This window comes from Cherax quadricarinatus, chromosome 42 (assembly GCF_038502225.1).
Source record: "Cherax quadricarinatus isolate ZL_2023a chromosome 42, ASM3850222v1, whole genome shotgun sequence".
Lineage (NCBI taxonomy): Eukaryota > Metazoa > Arthropoda > Malacostraca > Decapoda > Parastacidae > Cherax > Cherax quadricarinatus.
Genome location: NC_091333.1, coordinates 12,799,772 through 12,825,405, shown reverse-complemented (window position 1 = coordinate 12,825,405; position 25,634 = coordinate 12,799,772).

Genomic DNA, 25,634 nt, shown 5'->3' with positions numbered 1-25,634 from the left:
TACTATTGGCAGGAGTGTGATATGCTAGTGGCAGGAGTGTGGTATACTATTGTCAGGAGTGTGGTATACTATTGGCAGGAGTGTGGTATACTATTGGCAGGAGTGTGGTATGCTAGTGACAGGAGTGTGGTATGCTAGTGGCAGGAGTGTGGTATACTATTGGCAGGAGTGTGGTATACTAGTGGAAGGAGTATGGTATGCTAGTGGCAGGAGTGTGGTATACTATTGGCAGGAGTGTGGTATACTAGTGGCAGGAGTGTGGTATACTATTGGCAGGAATGTGGTATACTAGTGGCAGGAGTGTGGTATACTAGTGGCAGGAGTGTGGTATACTAGTGGCAGGAGTGTGGTATACTATTGGCAGGAGTGTGGTATACTAGTGGCAGGAGTGTGGTATACTAGTGGCAGGAGTGTGGTATGCTATTGGCAGGAGTGTAGTGTACTAGTGGCAGGAGTGTGGTATACTAGTGGCAGGAGTGTGGTATACTATTGGCAGGAGTGTGGTATACTAGTGGCAGGAGTGTGGTATACTATTGGCAGGAATGTGGTATACTAGTGGCAGGAGTGTGGTATACTAGTGGCAGGAGTGTGGTATACTAGTGGCAGGAGTGTGGTATACTATTGGCAGGAGTGTGGTATACTAGTGGCAGGAGTGTGGTATACTAGTGGCAGGAGTGTGGTATACTAGTGGCAGGAGTGTGGTATGCTATTGGCAGGAGTGTGGTATACTATTGGCAGGAGTGTGGTATACTAGTGGCAGGAGTGTGGTATACTAGTGGCAGGAGTGTGGTATACTAGTGGCAGGAGTGTGGTATACTAGTGGCAGGAGTGTGGTATACTACTGGCAGGAGCTAAGTTGTCAGCAACCCTTTGAATTGTCAAAATCTTGGTTGGAAGGAATTTTGACACTCTTGGCTCACAATCGGTGAAACCTTGTACTCATCAGTTGTATGCAGAACAACTCTGTACTCCTTCCCTGTGTTTCATATACTTCATGAATGTTCATTTATTCGGTATGTAAATATGAAGTGAAGTAGTGTCTGTGAGGGACTGAACCTTCGATATTCGGCAAGCGGACTCATGCTACACCGAGCCAATAGAATGTACAAAACCTTAACTAGGTCCCATCAGGGCTGGGTAACGATCATCACAGCCCATAATCCTCGTTTTATGGAAACAATTTGCTTTGGTCTAGCATATCAGTGCTGGTGATTATATTGTACGTTATAGTGTTTGTATATACAGGGTCGAGTCGACTCTTGGACAACCCTATATGAATGTAGACAGCCTATGCTGTCTGCTTGATTTGTATCCCGCGGCACTACGGTGCTGCCCTCTCTAGGCCTGTCTAGGTCAGTGAGGCACGATATCTAATCGGTCTCGCTTCACGGTTTACCCTCACGACTTCAACATCGCCCTCCGCCCTCACTCTGCCCGTCGTGTACTTACACCTCGCCTAATAAAGTCAGCTCTAGTCTACGGCCGTATCTCTGCAACCTACGCTACCAATTAAAGTAACCTACAAGTAGCTAGGTACTTAACTACTGTTTAACAGAAATAACAGCATTACATATATAGGCGGGCTAAAACAACACGGGTTCGATCCCCCGGCTAGTTGCAGTGTTGTTATTGATCAAATATCACTTATTCGTGGTTACAATAATATATATATATATATATATATATATATATATATATATATATATATATATATATATATATATATATATATATATATATATAAAATATGTTTATATGTCGTGCCGAATAGGCAGAACTTGCGATCTTGGCTTAAATAGCAACGCTCATCTTGCCATATAGGACAAGCGAAAATTTGTGTATGCAATAATTTCGCCAAAATCAATTCTGAACCTAAAGAAAAAAAATATTTCACTGTGTTTGTTTAGTATTAAATTATTGTAAACAAATCTAAAATATATTTAGTTGGGTTAGGCTAAAACAAATTGCGATAGTTATAATAAGGTTAGGTAAGTTTTCTAAGTTCCTTTTGGTGCCAAATTATAAATTTTTACATCAACATTAATGAAAAAATATACCTTTAAACGTATAAAAGAAAATTTTAGAAAGGAATTAATTTTAAATGAGTTATTGCTAATTGACCAGTTTTACATATTCGGCACGACATATATATATATATATATATATATATATATATATATATATATATATATATATATATATATATTTACACACGCACACACACACAATCTAATGGCATAATTTCTTTCTTGCCTCAAGAGCCCTATCATACATTCTCTTAAATCTACTTGTGGTTTTAGCTACAATATTTCCTCATCTAACTCGTTCTACTTGTGTTCGTGTCATTATATGTGTGTACTTTTATTTGTGAATTTGTGTTCTGGTGCACTAGTGTACATGCGCTCGTGTACTTGTGTACGTATGCCGGGAACGCGCACACAAAACTGACTCGGGGGGAGGGGGGGGGGAGGGAGGGAGTCCTGGGGCTCAACACAATTATCTCAGTAATGCATGCAAATCTAGTTTCTAGGTTCATTTTTGTTTTCCCTGGTAGGTTATCCGGGGAAAGGCGAGGCGCCGGAAGCGAGCGGCATCAACATTCATCAGAATTATCTTTAAAGAGAATAAGAGGCGTCGAAGAAGAGTGAAACATACGTCATCAAGCCAGGTTCAAATTGGCTCAAAGAGGAGCCACCCTACCTTCATTATCCCTTCCAATTTCTGCTCCCCATTTGCATACGATGGAAGGAAGGGGGATGGGGCCTGTATTTGGATGGAGGGGGCAAAGGGTAGACACAGGGGATAGGATGAGGAATGAAGGGTAGTCGAAAAACTGAGATGAAGGGAAGGAGAGAGTAGATGAATAGGCGGGATAAATACAGGAAAGGGGAGGAATTAGGCAGTGGGGAAGACGGGGAAGAAAAATGTGAATGCAATAGGGAAAGGGTTAATTTAGATGTTGAGAGAACAAGAATATTGAGAGATATTCAGAGAGGCGAAACTGAGGGGACCTGGCTGACTGAGAGACGTTGATTTGTGGATGGCTGAGAGACGTTGATTTGTTGATGGCTGACAGAGAGATGGTTGATTTGTGGATGGCTGACTGAGAGACGTTGATTTGTGGTTGGCTGACTGAGAGACGTTGATTTGTGGTTGGCTGACTGAGAGACATTGATTTGTGGTTGGCTGACTGAGAGATGGTTGATTTGTGGATGGCTGACGAAGAGACTCGATTTGTGGATGGTTGACGGAGAGACGTTGATTTTTGGATGGCTGACGGAGAGACATTCATTTGTGGATGGCTGACGGAGAGACATTCATTTGTGGATGGCTGACGGAGAGATGGTTGATTTGTGGATGGCTGACGGAGAAACGTTGATTTGTGAATGGGTGAGGGAGAGACGGTCATTTGTGGATGTCTGATGGAGAGACGGTTGATTTGTGGATGGCTGACAGAGGCGGTTAAATGTGGACAGCTGACAGATACAGTTGATTATGGATGGCTAACAGAGAGACTGCTGATTTTGGGGATGGCTGACAGGAAGCTAGCTGACTGGAGGATTGAAGGGGCGAGTCCAAATGAATGAAATTATATCAGTGGGAAGCCGTAAACCTGTAAGGGTAAAGCAGCGTCATGTGAATTGGAGGCAATCAGGTTCTAGCCAAGGGAAAGTACAGGAGTTCCAGTTATTTTGATCAAGTGTCCGTGAGCAGCATCAAGGTACTTCCACAATGAGACGGATGGTTGAAAGTGATGGTTGAAAGTGATGGTTGAAAGTGATGGTTGAAAGTGATAGTTGAAAGTGAGGGAGAGATGTTTGAAGGGGAGGGAGGGAGTTGAGATGCGAGAGATCACAAGGGATGGTTGGGGGGAAAGATTACAAACCAGTGATATAAATATCTGTGACTTAAGTCTAACATGCCATTCTTTGGAGCTTGAACAGTTAAGACTATTAAGATTATAATGGTCAACTTCCACCATGCTGCAAATAGTCTTGTACTCAGTGTGAACAGGGGCATCAAGGCGAAGAGCCACTGTAGTAGAGAGGGTATGCGGGTCAAGACGTATGCTAGCTGTAGAGATACAATCTGTAAGTAGGAAGGCACAGAGTGATGCTCCCTCACAGCTACAAGACAAGCTCTCTCACAAGCTTGCACTCACTCACATACAGTAACTGCAGCAGACTTTTCCATGATGGGGCTGACCCAACTGTATTGTCTGCGAGTGATAGTTTTAGCTGGTTTGCTGACTTTTTCAATAGTGTGCTATCTGGAAAACACCAGTTCGGATTGAGGGAATGGCCTATATTATCTCCGTACTCTTTGATGATTGTCTTCTGGAAGGAATTCGGTAGTAACCTGTTAGTGTGCCATCACCCAGGAACCAGACACTAATACTGGTGCTCGGTACAAGTAGTTTTGACATTTACAGAGCACTCTGACAGAGATCAGGTCTTCGGTAACCTTTTTGAAGGTCAAACAGAGGAGGAGAGGGGTGAAAGGGGGGAGCTGCTTGGTTACTTTCACCTAAGTCAATTTCTTACTCTGTGAAGACAAGTTTGAAGTTACTGTTATAGCAAGAGCAAATAAATGGGTAGTGTGTAGGGAAATGATCATGAACAGCTTTGGCTATAATGTCCATTTTCAACTGAATTAAAGGCATTTGCAAAGTCTAATGAGATCACAGACTTCTGGCACGTGAGGTTAGTGGAAAATTGCACTTAATGTACGGCATGTTGCTTCGCAGCCTTGCGGGATCTCCAACCCCAGAAATTATATATATATATATATATATATATATATATATATATATATATATATATATATATATATATATATATATATATATACTTTTCAACAAACTGGCTGTATCCCACCAAGGCAGGGTGGCCCAAAAAGAAAAACGAAAGTTTCTCTTTTTAAATTTAGTAATTTATACAGGAGAAGGGGTTACTAGCCCCTTGCTCCCGGCATTTTAGTCGCCTCTTACAACACGCATGGCTTACGGAGGAAAAATCCTGTTCCACTTCCCCATGGAGATAAGAGGAAATAAACAAGAACAAGAGCTAGTAAGAAAATAGAAGAAAACTCAGAGGGGTGTGTATATGCATGCTTGTACATGTATGCGTAGTGTGACCTAAGTGTAAGCAGAAGTAGCAAGACGTACCTGAAACCTTGAATGTTTATGAGACAGAAAAATGGACACCAGCAATCCTACCATCATGTAAAACAATTACAGGCTTTCGTTTTACACTCACTTGGCAGGACGGTAGTACCTCCCTGGGCGGTTGCTGTCTACCAACCTACTACCTAGGTATAGGATATATATATATATATATATATATATATATATATATATATATATATATATATATATATATATATATATATAGGGAGGTACCACCTCTAGAACTGTTATAGGGACCCTCATCCTCAGAGAAAAGAATAAACTTGCTTCAGGGAAAACTCAAGGTTCTCCCTGAAGCTGTTTGAGAATTTTCTCCTACCACCCCCTATATTTTATATATATTTTATTTAAAGACAAAATACATTGACAAAACATTCACAAAAATACGATAGAAAGTAAAACAACATAGGTAACTCAGAGCTACATCTCGAATACTTCGTCCAGCTCCCCGGCGGTGGGCCGCGTGCCCAGAATGCTGCAGTTGGAGGCTAAAACACTGGCGAATGAGAGGAAAAGTAGCAAGTGTTTCAACAACCTCAGAGTGACCTGGACAACGAAGTGATGATAGGCAGAATCTTTACATAGCTTAAGTAGGTCATAACAAGACTCACGAAGCTAGGAGTGAACACAGTAACACACACACATGCACACACATTATCATCATCATAATAACTAAACACTAAACACACACACACACACACACACACACACACACACACACACACACACACACACACACACACACACACACACACACACACACACACAGCCACAATCTATATGACCCATCATTAGGGTAACCTCCGCTTAAACTGTCTTAATCAAGATACGACCTCAACACATTTCACTCGCGTATACAAATGTCGTTTGAGCTGACATTTGCTTAACTAGCTAATTTAGATTATCTAAAAGTTATTAAGATTATCCACACATGGCTGGCGCTCTATACGACAATTTAAATGAAAAAAAAAAAGTATTGTTGTAATCCACATGTGAGTAAACATTGATTTACATTTGTAAATGAATGCATTATTAAATCCTCTCATGCACTAAAAAAAATAAAATTTTTTAAGTGCCTTAATCCTGTCATTTCCAATTAATTCTCCAATCCCCAATCCCTACCCCTTCCCAAATCCTATCCTGACAGTTTTACTCTGCATTAATCCTACCCTACATCAATTCTACCATTACTTAATTCATCACTGCATCAATACTACCTTGCAACAACCGTACCCCTGCCTCACCCTGTCGTCATGCCTCCCTGCCTCCCTCCCCAGACCTTCTTACCTCTCTTCCCAGGCCTCCCTGCCTCCCTCCCCAGACCTTCTTACCTCTCTTCCCAGGCCTCCCTGCCTCCCTCCCCAGACCTTCTTACCTCTCTTCCCAGGCCTCCCTGCCTCCCTCCCCAGACCTTCTTACCTCTCTTCCCAGGCCTCCCTGCCTCCCTCCCCAGACCTTCTTACCTCTCTTCCCAGGCCTCCCTGCCTCCCTCCCCAGACCTTCTTACCTCTCTTCCCAGGCCTCCCTGCCTCCCTTCCCAGACCTTCTTACCTCTCTTCCCAGGCCTCCCTGCCTCCCTTCCCAGACCCAATGTACTTACTGTCACCACTAACGTTTTGTTCCTTAATTAGGAAGGCCACCTTACCGACAGGTTACGGAGCTGCAGAGATTGCCCACACTGGAACAGCAACGGTACAAGCAGCGTCTGACGCAGGAATACAAACAGCTACGGCACTGCTGACAGAACTATCAACGGCAGGAGCACAAACAACAGTGGCACCAGCAATATTAGCAGCAGTACAAACAACAGTACCATTAGCAGCAGCAAATGCAATAGCAAAAGCAGCAACACAACAACAGCAACAGCAACAGGGGGCAACATTAACAAAAGGAATAGCAGCAACTTTAGCAGCAATAGCATGAACGGAATCAATAGCAACAGTAACTAAAGATAAACAGTACAACTAAAAAAAATAGTTATTAAATTTGCAATAGAGCAGCAACAGCAGAAATACCAACAGATTCGAGTCACCGCGAGGAACGGAATTACCTGTCACGCCATGAAGCCTGGGTCGTGTGTGTGTGTGTGTGTGTGTGTGTGTGTGTGTGTGTGTGTGTGTGTGTGTGTGTGTGTGTGTGTGTGTGTGTGTGTGTGTGTGTGTGTGTGTGTGTGACTGAAGCAAAAGGCTACATCAGTGTGAGTTCCCTTCAAGCAAGGATCGAATGAGTATGCAAGAATCTACAGAAGCGAATATTTATGCCAAGCATGATTCTGTTTAGTCTTTGTAAACTACTACAGCAACATGCTTTTACAATAGACGTGATTCTGGCGAGTGTGTGTGTGTGTAAACAACAGCGTGTGTTTACATCAAGCAAGAGTCTAGAGTGCGCGCTTGTAAACCTCTACAGCAGTGTTTACCAAGCCTTTCTAACTAACTACTTAAACAATAAACCGTGGAGGCCAAATTATAATGTAATGCGAGCCGCCAGCCAGCCAGAGAACTTGGTCAGGTAAAGAGCTCTCTCCGATATACCCCACCCCTCAATCCCCCCACCCACGTCCTCAACTCCCCTCCATCTCCCCACCCACGCCCTCATCTCCCCTCATCCAGGAACCTACTAGAACACCCCTCCCTGACCAGTACCCAAATCCCAGCAACCATCTTCCCCCCTTATTACCCCCAACCACTTTCCTACTGCTACAGTTGGCCAAGCGAGAGGCATGAATTTTGGGGAAAAATTACTCGTATACTTAAACAGAGTGGAAGCGTACCTTAATGTCCGCTAGCAGAGGATGCTTCTCTTTCTCATTATATATATATATATATGTATATATATATATATATATATATATATATATATATATATATATATATATATATATATATATATATATATATATATGCAAGACAAGCTACGGAGGGTGGAAATCTTTAGCTCAAGTACTTTCACACTTTTCAATGCGTCATCAGGAGCTATGCAATGTTGCAAGGCTGCAACTGGAGGAGTGAGGAGACGTTTTCTCAGAATAGTGCAGTGCGGGTCTGTCACCTGCTGCTGGCTCTCTCAGAATGTGGGCCAATGGTCGGTGTCACACCCAGCACTACCAGCATCCCCATCATCCCCAGAATGCTTCAGGCATTTCTCCTCTGGATTGCAACACTGAGTCCCTGAAAGAGTAAGCTGGCCGCTTAATAATTCGCAAACAGGCGAAATTATTAATACACATTATCTCTCAGTCCACAGCAGGATTCGAACCTGCAAACTCGGCATCAAAGTACACGATACTTTATCCACACAACCAAACATAAATAAAGGATGCCTCCATAAACGTTTGTGCTCTTATTAAGACTAACATTACGTATTCATTTATAAACACTTGTTTGTTTGTCGATATACTCTGATTTATCTTTACAAGCCACAGTGTTGTTACATTACCTTTACCTTTGATATACCTCTGATGAGTTCCGAGAGTCTTTCTACTACCGGAGCCCGGCCATGGGCCAGGCTTGTCTGGTGTTAGGCTGGTAAACTTGGCTGTTGGTGCTGGAGGCCCACTGCCCCACATATCCATCACAGCCTGGTTGATCTGGCACCTGGTGAAGATACATATTCAGTTTCCTCTTGACGACTTCTACACTTGTCCCAGCAGTGTTTTGTAATCTTCTGGTGAGACGTTGAACAATCTTGGGCTACGAATGTTGACACAGTGTTCCCTTATTGTGCCCACATAACGGGTCAGTGTAAAATTCCGTGATGCTAGTCAACCGTAAGGTAACCAGCTGATGCGAGGTAACATAAAACTTAACATACCAAGACCCACGGCATGTCCCAGGAGCTGCAGCTCATCCCCTCAACCACAGAAATAAATTAAGTGAATATATGCACTCGAATTTAGAAGATAGTAAATATCTCAGTAGTAGTAACCAGTTACCAGTAACCAGTTACCAGTAACCCATACCAGTAGTTGACTCACTGCCAACCGTCTCTGCCTGAGTCACTGTCTGAACTCATATTGTGCTGACCTAGCACTATTCAAAGACCCCCTCACATATGGGTACTGTGGGCGGCCAGTCAGTGTTACGAGAGGAGCAAGGAGACAAGGTTACGGCTGTAAGGGCGCTCTCCACATTATCTGTAATTATACGTACTACCAGCCTACGTGAGTATTACTTTACCCAATCCACGTGTTCGAACTCCCACATGATAAATATGGTAAGCGGCAAGATATGAGGCAGGTCCAGGAGCTAAGATTCGACCTCTCCAATCACACACACACACACACACACACACAGTGGAGGGGCCAGGAGCTAGGACTCGACCCCTGCAACCTCAACTAGGTGAGTACACACACACAAACACACACACAAACACACACACACACACACACACACACACACACACACACACACACACACACACACACACACACACACACACACACACACACACATTTCTTCAGTCATAGAGTCGTCAGGAAGTGGAATAGCGTAGCAAGTGAAGTAGTGGAGGCAGGAATCATACATAGTTTTAAGAAGAGGTATGACAAAGCTCAGGAAGCAGAGAGGGAGAGGACCTAGTAGCGATCAGTGAAAAGGCGGGGCCAGGAGCTGAGTCTCGACCCCTGCAACCACAATTAGGTGAGTACACACACAAGGATCACAATTGGAAGTTGAAGACTCAGTCGAACCACAAAGATGTTAGGAAGTATTTCTTCAGTCACAGAGTTGTCAGGAAGTGGAATAGTCTGGGTAGTGATGTAATGGAGGCAGGATCCATACATAGCTTTAAGAAGAAATATGATAATGCTCATGGAGCGGGGAAAAGTGACCGAGTAGCGGCCAGTGAAGAGGCGGGGCCAGGAGCTGTGACTCGACCCTTGCAACCACAACTAGGTGAGTTTACACACACACACACACACACACACACACACACACACACACACACACACACACACACACACACACACACACACACACACACACACGCAGTCTGGCAAGCGGCTGGTCCAGAGACTAATCGTTAAACAAAAGTTTACTCTCAAGGCGACCCGCGGGAGATAATTAAGACAGATTGTGCCTCCCTACTGAAAAAAAAAAAATCGTTGTAACGTAAAAAAAAGGACAAAGCTTAAATTCCTCCGAGAAAAATTATGAAATTTTTTTTCAAGCGAAGAAAATATATTTTCTAGAATTTACGGGAAAAAAATTCTATTTACTGTAAATGATGGTTCATGAAAAGCGAAAATTTTGAAGGTTAAACTGAAAAAAAAGAGGTACTAGAAGAAGAGGGTTTGCAGGATTTGGAAGGGGAATAACCTTGTCTGAATAAATGATTCATGGATTTTTTACCATGAGGTTGAAAAAAAAGTTAACTGCATATCCTGGAACGAGGGAATTCAGCAGAACTTGGAATGGGAATAATCCAGGTTCTGAAAAAGGTTTCTGGGATGCTGGAAAAGAGTGGTGTTACGTGGAGCCGAGGAGAGGATTACAGTGGCTCTGAGTTGCTCAGTTTGTTAAAGACCTGAGACACCTGATTTTTTGAAGCTTTAAACAAGTTAGGTGACCTTGGTCAGCAAGGTCTCTTCAAGACGACCTTGGGCAGCAAGGTATCTTCCGGGTGACCTTGGTCAGCAAGGTGTCTTCCAGTTGACCTCTCTCTCTCTCTCTCTCTCTCTCTCTCTCTCTCTCTCGTGGTCAGCAAGGTATCTTCCGGGTGACCTTGGTCAGCAAGGTGTCTTCCAGTTGACCTTGGTCAGCAAGGTATCTTCCGGGTGACCTTGGTCAGCAAGGTGTCTTCCTGGTGACCTTGGTCAGCAAGGTGTCTTCCAGGTGACCTTGGTCAGCAAGGTGTCTTCCAGGTGACCTTGGTCAGCAAGGTGTCTTCCAGGTGACCTTGGTCAGCAACGTGTCTTCCAGGTGACCTTGGTCAGCAAGGTGTCTTCCAGGTGACCTTGGTCTTCCAGGTGTCTTCCAGGTCTTTAACATTCCAGAATGATTATTTGCACTAAGGAAACTCAATATTTTTACGGGGAAGCGCTCAACCCGTACGTGTTATACAACGCCTGGGGAATGCAAGGTATCAGGTCTAAACCAAGGGATGGGTAGCTTTAATGCCGTGGATCAAGAACCTTCCACTAGCATCAAGGCACCTTAAAGGGGCACCAGGTAACATATGGTATCAGTTCGCTGAAGTGTCAGTGTCTTTTCGAGATTGAAAAACAAATGAATCAGTAAATCATAATAATGGATAAAAAAATGAAAAAGAAAAATGTAAAGCATTTTACAATTGTAAATTAAAACAGTAAATACTTAAGGAAAAATATATATACTTCGGGCAAGAGAGTGTCAAGGACGCTGGGGCGTTGACCCCTGGAGTACCCTCAAGTTAGACCCTCTGGGTAGCAATGATATCCCTTGGATCACACCTCCTGGGACTATGATAGACCAGGACTTGAGTGTTCACAAGATCCGGACGTGTTCATGAACCGGATTTTCAGATAAGCAAGATTTAAAAATTGACCCAAGAGCCGGAAGTGAATGTTGTGAGCGTCGTAACTGCAAGGATGAGAGACCCGAGGTAAGTCCCTTCGTTTTAATAATTATTAAAACAATTTCATTACAACTTCCTCTACAACTACTATTACTCCTTCATTACAACTTCCTCTACAACTACTATTACTCCTTCATTACAACTTCCTCAACAACTACTATTACTCCCTCATTACAACTTCCTCTACAACTACTATTACTCCTTCATTACAACTTCCTCAACAACTACTATTACTCCCTCATTACAACTTCCTCTACAACTACTATTACTCCTTCATTATAACTTCCTCTACAACTACTATTACTCCTTCATTATAACTTCCTCTACAACTACTATTACTCCTTCATTACAACTTCCTCTACAACTACTATTACTCCCTCATTACAACTTCCTCTACAACTACTATTACTCCTTCATTATAACTTCCTCTACAACTACTATTACTCCTTCATTATAACTTCCTCTACAACTACTATTACTCCTTCATTATAACTTCCTCTACAACTACTATTACTCCTTCATTACAACTTCCTCTACAACTACTATTACTCCCTCATTACAACTTCCTCTACAACTACTATTACTCCCTCATTACAAAAATTCTGCAGCTTTTACACTCTACAAATAATGTTCTCGTTTACGTTAACATCACAGTATATAAATAAATTATGTACATATAAATACATTATATAATTTCAGTAGAAGGAAAAAGTAAGAGATCTTCGTAATATATTTATTGAAGAGATAAATCAGTTGTTACCGAGATGCTGAATTACAGTAAAGAACTTATAAAGTTCTTTCTCACCTGCCAAAATTATAATTAAGTTCTATCCTCCCCCTTGTCTCTCTATCTCCCTCCCTCTCTCTCTCTCTCTCTCTCTCTCTCTCTCTCTCTCTCTCTCTCTCTCTCTCTCTCTCTCTCTCTCTCTCTCACACACACACAAACACGGTGTGAATCAAGCCCCCCATTGTCAGCAGCAGTGTGAACAATTACACTGTGTAGTGCTCATTACTGCTTGATTATAAAATGCGGCAAAATCGCCGCCTGATATTCTGGCCCTAATTTTACCCACAAAGGCCAAATTACAAAACGTTCCTATTAAAATAACAAAATGTTTGCTCGCAAACAATACCACGACACATTTTAAATCAACTGTGTGTGACATGCATGAAAGGGAGAGGAGGGGCGATGATACGCTTGTTTCTACACGAAGTGCGTAATATACGCAGAGATATGTGGAGCCAACGCAACTTTCTAAGCTTGCTCACACATTTCTTCCCACACGAATGGGGAAAAAAACTGCTAAAACACGGTTATCAAGGTTTAAGAGCCTGGTTCACTAGGAACATTATGGCTGCGAGTCACCTCTATACTAACATCTATATTATAATCCCAGGAATAGGGATTAAGTTAAAGGTAACTCTGGTTATGTGTACACTGGAATACATGTCAAGTCTTCTTCACGAGTGTTGCCGCGAGGTTGAAAATACACGAGCGCGCAGCCAGACGTAAGAAACCTTTTTTTTTTCTCGGGTAATTGCACTGAAATAAAGGCTAATATATGTAAACCTTACAAAATCTAAGTTAACAGTTAGCCTAGTATAACCTAACCTAGCCTAGCCTAACCTAGCCTAACCTAGCCTAACCTAACCTAACCTAAGCTAACCTAACCTAGCCTAGCCTAACCTAGCCTAACCTAACCTAACCTAACCTAGCCTAACCTAGCCTAACCTAGCCTAACCTAACCTAACCTAACCTAACCTAGCCTAACCTAACCGAACCTAACCTAACCTAACCTAGCCTAACCTAGCCTAACCTAACCTAACCTAACCTAACCTAACCTAACCTAACCTAGCCTAACCTAGCCTAACCTAACCTAACCTAACCTAACCTAACCTAGCCTAACCTAACCTAACCTAGCCTAGCCTAACCTAGCCTAACCTAGCCTAACCTAGCCTAACCTAACCTAACTGTGGAAAATTACATTTATCTGGATGAATCTCATTAGATACATACCAGTAAGTGGTAACAAAGATAATTATTATTTATCAAAGTTACAGAGACAAGTAGGAATTTTTAGGACACCTAGGTCGCAAAAAATGTCCCCCTTCGATACCTACCATCTATCTCTCCACAAGTTGCTCTAAACCTATATTAATTGCAAATGAAATGTACATCACCAGGAATTCTGGTAAAATTTAATATAAATTTGTGGACTGTATATTAAAATTAATAAATGATTACATATACACATTTATATAACAGAAGGAGAATTTATAATCATAACACTCACCAATTAGTGTGGAGATTACTGTGTGTCATGTACAGAACCCCCCCCTCTACCCAAATTTATGATGATAATACTGGCCAGAATTACAAACATAATTTAGATAGCTTATCTGAGGTTCCTGGAGCTGTCCTGCCCATCTACTTAATATTCAAGTTATGCAGGACTGCACATCCAACAATTTCGGCTCCTATTTGAGAGGTTTTAAGCCCAATATAACCCCTAGAGCGACGAAAATTAAGCACATTACATTAGAGTGCCTGTACCACATTCAAAAAAACAATGGCGACTCCCCCCTGCCCCCCAGCGCAGGCGCAGAGCTTCCCTCTCTAGTCTCTTTTTCATTTACAAATTAATTTTTATTAAATACAATGTATTACACTAATTTTCATAAAAAATACACGCTGGATTTTTCGGAAAATACATTATTTTCCACACTAACCTAACCTAACCTAACCTAACCTAACCTAACCTAACCTAACCTAGCCTAGCCTAGCCTAACCTAGCCTAACCTAGACTAACCTAACCTAACCTAATCTAGCTCAATCGAGAATTTTTTTTTTTCTGAAAGTTCATACATTGGTTTGATCCACTTGGGAGGGGGGTCTAGGACCTGGCAGCGGGGAGCGGTGACCCCTGAAAGCATCCTTCAGATATTCTTCAAGCTACTGGTTGCCCTACCGACATATTTCTATCACTATTACAGATGAAGATAAATTTAAGTGGTTAATTAACTCGAGTTATAACCTTTGGTTTAAATTTTATAACTAAAAATAGGTATTTTTAATAAAAATCTGAGTTTAAGCAGCACAGCTTACACCAACAAATTAATCTGAACCGTCAGTCATAAGTAATCCTACCCAAACCTTGCCAGATTTGGTCCCAGGATTCGGATTTAGGTTCACGAACAAAGGTATATTTGGAGGATGGCACAGCAACGGGGAAAATTAAATTCAGAGTGAAATTCAAACAGAGATATCATCTGCTACACACTGCACGCTTGGGCCAGCACACAAATTACACACGAACGGCTTAATAGGTTGAAAACATATTCTGGGAGGCAGTATGCAAATACTAAGCACACTTTAGATAGCTACATATTCGTAAGCATCGTCAGAATTGTGCAGAAAATAACATTTATGAGAATTAGGTAAACAAGGACGAGACCAGCAGTGTCGAGAGCTGCAACATGTATCAAGGACACAGTATCAAGGACATTTAGAAAAATTTGGACTCCACAAAACATCAGGAATGGAATACTGGAAGAGAATCGTGGACACAACTATGCACCTTTAACTGCAAAAATGTCACAACATGACCCCCCCCCACACACACACGTGTCAGACAACTCCATCACATGTCAGTCAAACCACCGAACAATATGCAACTGTAATACGGGACTGGCGGGTGGCACAACGTGGAGAGGCAGAACGAGGGAAGAGTACGAGGGTGAGTACTAGATACAGCACGAGGTAGAGTACGAGGCAGAATTTGTGGTACGATGTGAGGGAGAGAGAGAGAGAGAGAGAGAGAGAGAGAGAGAGAGAGAGAGAGAGAGAGAGAGAGAGAGAGAGAGAGAGAGAGAGAGAGAGAGAGAGAGAGAGAGAAGAATAAAACAAGGAAAAAGAAAGACCGAGGCAAAACGAGACCGAGTGAAAGAAAAGAAATTAACTGATATAAAGAACGAAATAAAGTGAGATAAAGATAGAGAAAGAATGAGAGTTAGAGTAATACAATGAGAGTCAGTAAACAACAATGGATGACGGTGCTTGAAAGCATCACTGGAAAAGGGAATCTAAGACGAATACCGAACAGCAATACCAAACACATAATAAACATTTTTATTTATTACCCCATCATCATCATCTATCATACCTGGAGGTTACCTGGAGGTTATTCCGGGGATCAACGCCCCCGCGGCCCGGTCCATGACCAGGCGTCCTGGTGGATCAGAGCCTGGAGGCCTGGTCACAGACCGGGCCGCGGGGGCGTTGACCCCCGGAACTCTCTCCAGGTAAACTCCAGGATGAAGTTGGAGCCATCTGTGGACCATCAATTTCATATGATCAACTAACTTTATTTCGTTGATATCATTATGCTATACAAACATGTTATAAGCATAACTAAGTGCTAAACCCACAAGGGCCATACAGATAGAACATTTTTGCTTTAATATAGACCATGATAATAATAAGAGGGCTTTTAAATGAGCTAATGTAGGTAACAGCTTTTACACACACACACACATTATATATATATATATATATATATATATATATATATATATATATATATATATATATATATATATATATATATATATATATATATATATATATATATATATATATATATATATATATATATATATATATATATATATATATATATATATATATACTATGTACATAAATCTCGAAGACTATTAAACACATCGCAATAAATTCAGCCCAGACTGTCCCACTCTTACAAAAAACAAACAAAATAAACTGAAATTGTTGCACCAGTATTAAAAAATCTAAACTCTGGTACACACACGATAAAAAACAATCCAAACTATTGTACAAAAAAAGCTCACCCCCCCCCCCCAAAAAAAAAAAACTAGCTAGAAAAAAAAAATCAGAAAATTAAAAGCTCAAAAAGTTGGTAAAATCGGGTGGGGAAAAATCGGGACAAGAGTCTGGGTCTCCATTAACCATAATTTACTGTAATGTATCGCCTGCATGAGGAATTAAAAAATGCACTAAAAATCCTTTAGAGTTCATTTGTGTATTAAGGGAGAGAGGGGGAAGCCAAGCCAGGGCGTCCACCACGGACGTCCCAAACCGATTATGGGTGTTCGTACGTCCACCACGGATGCCTATACATCTACTGTGTACGTCCACTTGATCACCACGAACGGCTCCCACAATCCCATTACAGCAGCCCCATACACCTACCGAGGCCCACACTTTCCCTAAAATGTCCACAAAGGACAGCCACAAACCCACAAAGGACGTCTATAAGCCAATCAAGGACACCCAGACGCCTACCAAGAACGCCCACAAGCCCACCACGACTTAACAATAGATGCCGGGACCCAGACAACAAGCTTCTGGGAAGATTTTCAAAGTCCAGTCTGTGTGACAGAGTCTCAGCCTCTAGACTTAACGAGAAAGACTCCTCGTCTAGACTTAACGAGAAAGACTCCTCGTCTAGACTTAACGAGAAAGACTCCTCGTCTAGACTTAACGAGAAAGACCCTCGGCAGTGGTTTTTATTTATAGTCTTTTAGAATAGATGCGCATGGAGCGTGGCTCTTTATCACGATATACATTTTTTTTTACTTTCTCTCTCACAAAAGTTAAATCGCTTCCAGGATACTCCTGAACCACTTTACTGTGAGAATAGAATCAATTCTGGCTGTCTTATGTGTAGAGTGTCCGAGTGTCCACTCCGCAACACAGTTCTGCAGCACAACAGACAGATGGGAATCGACTCTGGATCCCTATATCCCAGCTTGCATCAAGAGCAGCTGTCTGTGCAGCAGTGCAGGTGCAAATTGGTCCAATTTGGTCCTTGTCTCTGTGTACACAGGAGAGTTAACAGCAAGAGTAGAGATCTCTGTCATCACTGTCTGTGTATTAGCTACTCTATAATCAATCATCGGTGTGAATCAGCATTCCTATCACTACACCCCTCAAGGGAGGTTCCTTGATGCTGGTAAGGGGATCTTGATCCAGGGAATTGGATCTGTGCTCTGAATTGAGCCTGAATGCCTTCCATCACCCCCGTACATGCGCTGTATAATCCTCTGGGTTTAGCGCTCCTCCATGATTATAATAATAATAATAATAATGATAATAATAATAATACTCTCACTACAAAGAACATACTAAACACACGAATAATTTTTATAACAGGAAAGCGAGGTTATGACACACACACACACACACACACACACACACACACACACACACACACACACACACACACACACACACACACACACACACACACACACACAGGATGTTCCAGAGATGGGACACAGCAACAACGGGTCACAGTTGGAAATTGAAGACACAGGTGAACCACAGGGATGTTAGGAAGTATTTCTTCAGTCATAGAGTTGTCAGGAAGTGGAATAGTCTGGATAATGATGTAGTGGACGCAGGATCCATACATAGCTTAAATAAGAGGTATGATGAAGCACATGGAGCGGGAAGAGTGACCGAGTAGCGGCCAGTGAATCGACCCCCTGCAACCACAACTAGGTGAGTACTCACACACTTGTAAACAAAGAGTGCTTTGGAACTGTCGCAATGGTTTCTGTGAATTTAGTTGGTGATATGAAGGATGAAAAAGTGTAGCACTGACAAAGTGTTACTGAGGCTTCTTGACCAGGGATATATACAAAAAAAAAAATGAGAAGAGACAAAGACTAGGGAGGAAGATCAGCCATGTTAAGAAGATTCACTGCGTGAATCTGCGAAGCAAAGGGTGAATAAACCACGGTACGGGTGTGGTTTGAACCCATGGCGAGTGAGTCGTAAAGGGTGAATACCTGTGAGTACTCATCACGTATATTTCAGACAGCACGCAGTTACCAGAATATTCAGCAAGATAAATTATCTAAAGAAGAGAATAAAGGTAGGAGGACAGAAACAATGCAGTTACACCCTAGGCGGCTCCGCCAGCTAGGCCAGTATTCAACACATTCCATCTTTAAAACTGCAATTTCAGCTAAAGGTGAGAGGCAATATTCTCAGCACTGGTAAACAATTCACTCAGACTTACGTGATAAACCCTATAACGAAATAAAAAATAAACTGTAAAATAAAAATAAATATGAAAAAAAAAATTTTAGGACAATTGAAACGATGGACAGAGGAAAGAAAAGAGGACATGGAGAAGGCAAAGAGAATTTGGAAGTCGACACCGAGGCTGTCTGCTGAGAAGAACTGTCTGCTTCTGCAAATATTAAAGCACTATCGTGTATTAACTAGGTCTGTGAGTCGAAAATAGAAAGAAAGAAGAGAAGACTTGAATAAAGAAGGATAGTGACCCGTATTATCTTGATTTCATCCTGATTATATTCACTGAGAATCGTTAAACCCATATGGGTTATTCAGTGTCTGGTGTGTGGTGGGGATGGCGGGGGGGTAATCAGGTTTGATCGGAGGACAGGACAGCTCTAATTCCTTGGATCAAGAGTAATTCACCAACATCAAGAAAGCATCATGAAGGCGTGGCCGGAGAGATGACTCATAGACATTTAGTCGACAAACATTTGACCGAAGGATACTTGGCCGAACGGACATAGCGTCAACAGCCATTTGGCCGAACGGACAACAGACCGAACGGATAATTAGGTTAGGTTAGGTAATGAATGCCAGTTAGGTTAGGTTAAGTTAGGTGATGGATACACAAATAACCCGCACATAAAAGACAGAAGCTTACGACGACGTTTCGGTCCGACTTGGACCATTGACAGTCACACTAACAGAGGAGGAGCAGGACGGCTATATATAGGCAGGAAGAGGTGGAGGTAGTAGTAGTGGTAGTAGTAGTAGTAGTAGTAGTAGTACAAGAATTGTATATAATACCGACAGGATGAAATGACACATGCACAACACCCGGGCATCCCCACCGTAGACGTTTCGCCATCCATCCAGCCACTGGATGGCGAAACGTCCACAACAAAGACAACCAGACGCCGCACATGTGTCTAATTTCATCAGAAGATGTAGTAGAAGAAGAAGAGGTAGTAGTAGTGGTAGTGGTAGAAGTGGGAAATAAGGAAGACGAGCCAGTCAAATACAAAGGAAGGGGAGCACTGCAAGAGAGCTAGAAACCCACAGAGGGAGAGCAAGCGCACCGAGGTGCGTGAAAGGGGAAATGGTGAAATAAAATAAAGAAGGAACAGAAACACGAGACAGGAGAGAGAAAGACAACCCAGAGGAGAAAAGGAGAGAGGAAAGGGGAAGAGGAAGAAGAAAAAGAAGAAGAAGAAAAAATGAGGATTCAGGTTAAGTCACGAGTGTTCTGAAGTTTGGAGCATTTTACAATGTAGTGGGAGAGGAAGGCATCTACAGAGACGAAGCCAGGGCTAAGGTTCATACAAGGAAAGTTGTGTATAAGAGAGGATTCAACTAAACGGCGACTGTTCGAGTTGGAAGTAGGGAAGACAGTTTTAGCAGAAGACCAGTCAATAGGATGGCTATGATCTCTGACGTGACAAAACAGAGCATTGTTAGTGTCGGCAAGCCTAACACTATTTTTGTGCTCCCTAAGTCTGTCAGAAAGAGATCGACCAGTTTCTCCAAAGTATTGAAGAGGACAGGAGGAGCAAGAAATAGAGTAGACACCAGGAACATCTGTAGAGGGAGGAGAGGTATGAACGAGATTAGTGCGAAGAGTGTTAGTCTGGCGGAAGGTAAGCTTGATGTCTAAGGGACGGAGAGAATTGTTGAGATTAGAAAGACCGGAAATGTAGGGAAGGCAGAGGATAGAAGAGTTCCCATGAGTAGAGAGTTTGGGAGAGAAGAAATTGCGTTTAGCACGTGAGAGGGCAGAGTCTATGAAATGGGAAGGGTAGCCAAGACGGGAGAACGAATTATAAAGAGTGGAAATTTCTGCTGGAAGGAACTGAGGATCACAGATGCGGAGGGCACGGAGAAAGAGGGAGATAAGAACACTTTTCTTGACAGGGGAAGCATGATAGGAAAAGTAGTGAATGTACATGCCACTGTGCATAGGTTTACGGTAAACGGAAAAGGAAAAACCTCTATCTGAGCGGTGGACATGGACATCAAGGAAAGGAAGTAAGGAATTAGATTCCCATTCAGCTTTAAACTTAATGGAAGGGGCAAGATTATTAAGAGCTTCAAGAAAAGGTTGGAAGAGACTGGAGTCATGAGGCCACAGAGCAAAGATGTCATCCACATAGCGGAGCCAGAGTGAAGGTTGCACATCGAGGGTAGGAAGAAGAACAGTCTCGAAGTATTCCATGTAAAGATTAGCAAGGACAGGAGAGAGAGGAGAGCCCATAGCGACACCGAAGGTTTGGGAATAATATTTCCCTTGGAAGGAAAAGGAGTTAGAGTCCACACAGAGGCGGATCAGATCAAGAAAGACATCAGTGGGGATAGGGAGATGAAGAAACCCTTCATGGGCCTTCTCTCTAAGGAAATCAAGGACATCATCAAGAGGGACATTGGTGAAGAGGGACTCAACGTCAAGACTAAGCATCTTACAGGTTGGGAGAGAGCGAACCCGTTCAATGAAGTCTTGAGAGTGACGGAGGTGGGCAGGAGAAAAAGTACCAAGAAAGGGAGTGAGGGTTTTGGCCAGCTATGTGGATGACATCTTTGCTCTGTGGCCTCATGACTCCAGTCTCTTCCAACCTTTTCTTGAAGCTCTTAATAATCTTGCCCCTTCCATTAAGTTTAAAGCTGAATGGGAATCTAATTCCTTACTTCCTTTCCTTGATGTCCATGTCCACCGCTCAGATAGAGGTTTTTCCTTTTCCGTTTACCGTAAACCTATGCACAGTGGCATGTACATTCACTACTTTTCCTATCATGCTTCCCCTGTCAAGAAAAGTGTTCTTATCTCCCTCTTTCTCCGTGCCCTCCGCATCTGTGATCCTCAGTTCCTTCCAGCAGAAATTTCCACTCTTTATAATTCGTTCTCCCGTCTTGGCTACCCTTCCCATTTCATAGACTCTGCCCTCTCACGTGCTAAACGCAATTTCTTCTCTCCCAAACTCTCTACTCATGGGAACTCTTCTATCCTCTGCCTTCCCTACATTTCCGGTCTTTCTAATCTCAACAATTCTCTCCGTCCCTTAGACATCAAGCTTACCTTCCGCCAGACTAACACTCTTCGCACTAATCTCGTTCATACCTCTCCTCCCTCTACAGATGTTCCTGGTGTCTACTCTATTTCTTGCTCCTCCTGTCCTCTTCAATACTTTGGAGAAACTGGTCGATCTCTTTCTGACAGACTTAGGGAGCACAAAAATAGTGTTAGGCTTGCCGACACTAACAATGCTCTGTTTTGTCACGTCAGAGATCATAGCCATCCTATTGACTGGTCTTCTGCTAAAACTGTCTTCCCTACTTCCAACTCGAACAGTCGCCGTTTAGTTGAATCCTCTCTTATACACAACTTTCCTTGTATGAACCTTAGCCCTGGCTTCGTCTCTGTAGATGCCTTCCTCTCCCACTACATTGTAAAATGCTCCAAACTTCAGAACACTCGTGACTTAACCTGAATCCTCATTTTTTCTTCTTCTTCTTTTTCTTCTTCCTCTTCCCCTTTCCTCTCTCCTTTTCTCCTCTGGGTTGTCTTTCTCTCTCCTGTCTCGTGTTTCTGTTCCTTCTTTATTTTATTTCACCACTTCCCCTTTCACGCACCTCGGTGCGCTTGCTCTCCCTCTGTGGGTTTCTAGCTCTCTTGCAGTGCTCCCCTTCCTTTGTATTTGACTGGCTCGTCTTCCTTATTTCCCACTTCTACCACTACCACTACTACTACCTCTTCTTCTTCTACTACATCTTCTGATGAAATTAGACACATGTGCGGCGTCTGGTTGTCTTTGTTGTGGACGTTTCGCCATCCAGTGGCTGGCTGGATGGCGAAACGTCTACGGTGGGGATGCCCGGGTGTTGTGCATGTGTCATTTCATCCTGTCGGTATTATATACAATTCTTGTACTACTACTACTACTACTACTACCACTACTACTACCTCCACCTCTTCCTGCCTATATATAGCCGTCCTGCTCCTCCTCTGTTAGTGTGACTGTCAATGGTCCAAGTCGGACCGAAACGTCGTCGTAAGCTTCTGTCTTTTATGTGCGGGTTATTTGTGTATCGTTCCAGTCACGGTATTGTGCCTTTTTGTTATTTAGGTGATGGATGCCAGTTAGGTTAGGTTAAGTTAGGTGATGGATGCCAGTTAGGTTAGGTTAAGTTAGGTGATGGATGCCAGTTAGGTTAGGTTAAGTTAGGTGATGGATGTCAGTTAGGTTAGGTTAAGTTAGGTGATGGATGCCAGTTAGGTTAGGTTAGGTGATGGATGCCAGTTTGGCCTTATGTCCATTCAGTGAAATCTTCATCGGTGAAATGTCCATCACCCGAATGTCCGGGAGTCAAAAAAAAAGGGATATCCTTGAAAAAAAAAAAAACGATAGAAAGAAGAGATCCCGGGTAAGGCGGATGAGACCACAAAGGCAATAAAAGAAAACGTAATGAAAAGCCTCAAAGAACTGACACCCAACGATATACACAAGACTTGAAAACACTGAACTCAAGATTTTTCGATTTTTTTTTTCAACACAGCGGCCATCTCCCACAAAGGTAATGGATGATAGAGCAATAGAGATAATCATTACACCGACACTTCACTTTATTCACATACAAGAGAATCACACCATTAAAGAAAATGGAGAGCGGAAGCACGACATAGGTACAGTGGAGATAAATATTAAAACCATACCACGGGTGGGGTTAGAACCCGCGATCAGAGAGTCGTAAAACTCCAAACCGACTCGTTAGCCACTGTTTTGTTTGCAATCGTGTCATTACGAGTACGTGAGTCATATTAACGGCTTTGAGGGGACTTGAGCTAGAGTTCGTCACGGCCATGCTAGCGGGAGATTCGTCTGTAAAAACTTGCATTTGTGGTCACAGTGGTGCCTATGTTAACCTTCTTATGGTGTATAAATATACCTAGTTGGATGAATAGTATTGTAGCCAGGTGGCCCAGTGGCTAACACGTCGGTCTGGAGTTACAACTCTCTGATCGCGGGTTCTAACCCCATCCGTGGTATGGTCTGTTTGCAATCGTGTCATTACGATTTCGTGAGTCAGACATAATTATTATTATTATTATTATTATTATTATTATTATTATTATTATTAAATGGAAGGTATGTGATACCGACAAGTTTTTGATTGAGACATGTGCAAAACCTGGGTGTCTTTGAAAGACGTTCCGCTCTGATGGGTGAAACGTCTCCCAAATATACCTAGGTGTTGCTCATATGTCTTATTGCTTATGATAAAAGTGTCAAGTTTAATATCAACAATTCCTTCTACCACCTGTGATACAAGCTGCCCCATACACGCTACTCTAAATGTATTGGCGAAAATCGCTATAAATTGTACAGGAAAAAAAAGTTAGGCCATGAAACAAGTTGAAAAAAAAATATATAAGTAATATTCGCATTAAAATATAAAGCAAATAATCAAAGAATGCTAAACAAATGTTAGTATGGTATAAACCTTGGTAATAAATACCGACAAGTTGGTTTAGAAAGACACGTAAGCAGACACTATAACATATTTATTAGAAAACGTTTCGGTCCTGGGACCTTGATCACTTCTAACATACAGAGGTAGAAAGACATTATATATATAGGCGGAGAGTGAGATGTGACGCACGTGACCTGAGGAATGTCATAAGAACATAAGAATGGAGGAACACTGTAGAAGGCCTACTGGCCCATGCGAGGCAGGTCCTTATCAAAACAACCTCTACCTATGATGAGGACGGGTAGACATTGGCATACATGATACTTAAGCAGCACCAACCCAACAACACAGGAGTCACATGATTTCATCGTCTACCCGTCCTCATCATAGGTAGAGGTTGTTTTGATAAGGACCTGCCTCGCATGGGCCAGTAGGCCTTCTACAGTGTTCCTCCATTCTTATGTTCTTATGACATTCCTCAGGTCACGTGCGTCACATCTCACTCTCCGCCTATATATATAATGTCTTTCTACCTCTGTATGTTAGAAGTGGTCAAGGTCCCAGGACCGAAACGTTTTCTAATAAATATGTTATAGTGTCTGCTTACGTGTCTTTCTAAACCAAATGTTACTATAAAGGGTGAATTAAAAAGAAGGTAGAAATACCTCCCCATTCCTTCCCCAACACCTAAAGAGTAACAACATAACATAAACTGGGAATAAAATAGAGGAAACATATAGTTGTCAGAGGTAGAGACAAAAGTGATATTTTTTCTAAGCAGTGAGTTAAAGGGACTGTCAACAAGGAGACGAAAAAAAAAGGTAAGTAAAGTAAAAGGACACAAGTGCAACTAATGTGACATTTATTGTGGCAACGTTTCGCTCTCCAGGAGCTTTATCAAGCCATTACAAACAATACATGGACACAGAGGGTATATAAAGGCTCAGAGTGAGGTGAATACTAGTGAGGTACCATTTCGATGTTCACTAGTGGTAGTAGTAGTAGTAGTAGTAGTAGTAGTGGTAGTGACAAAAGTAATACAATATGGTAGAGCAATTAATTCGTACATGAGTAAAAGGATATAAAAGCTATTACTTGGGTAACATAAAAATAGGTTGGACAAATATAGACTGGAATGAGGCAGCTTGTTTCAGTGTTCACTCTCTGTGCTTTGTGTAGTATAACAGGAGAGACTATGTGATGGCAGGGTTTACTGTTTTCAGGAGGATTCTTGCTAAGACTTCGGAGATGGTGAAGCTGCCGTTGTTTTGTTTAACTGTATTCGAAACAGCGATCAGTGCTGATTCGAGGCACTTGCGTCTGCGGAAATTAGTTTCTTTGATCACTAATTGGGCGTCTCTGAAT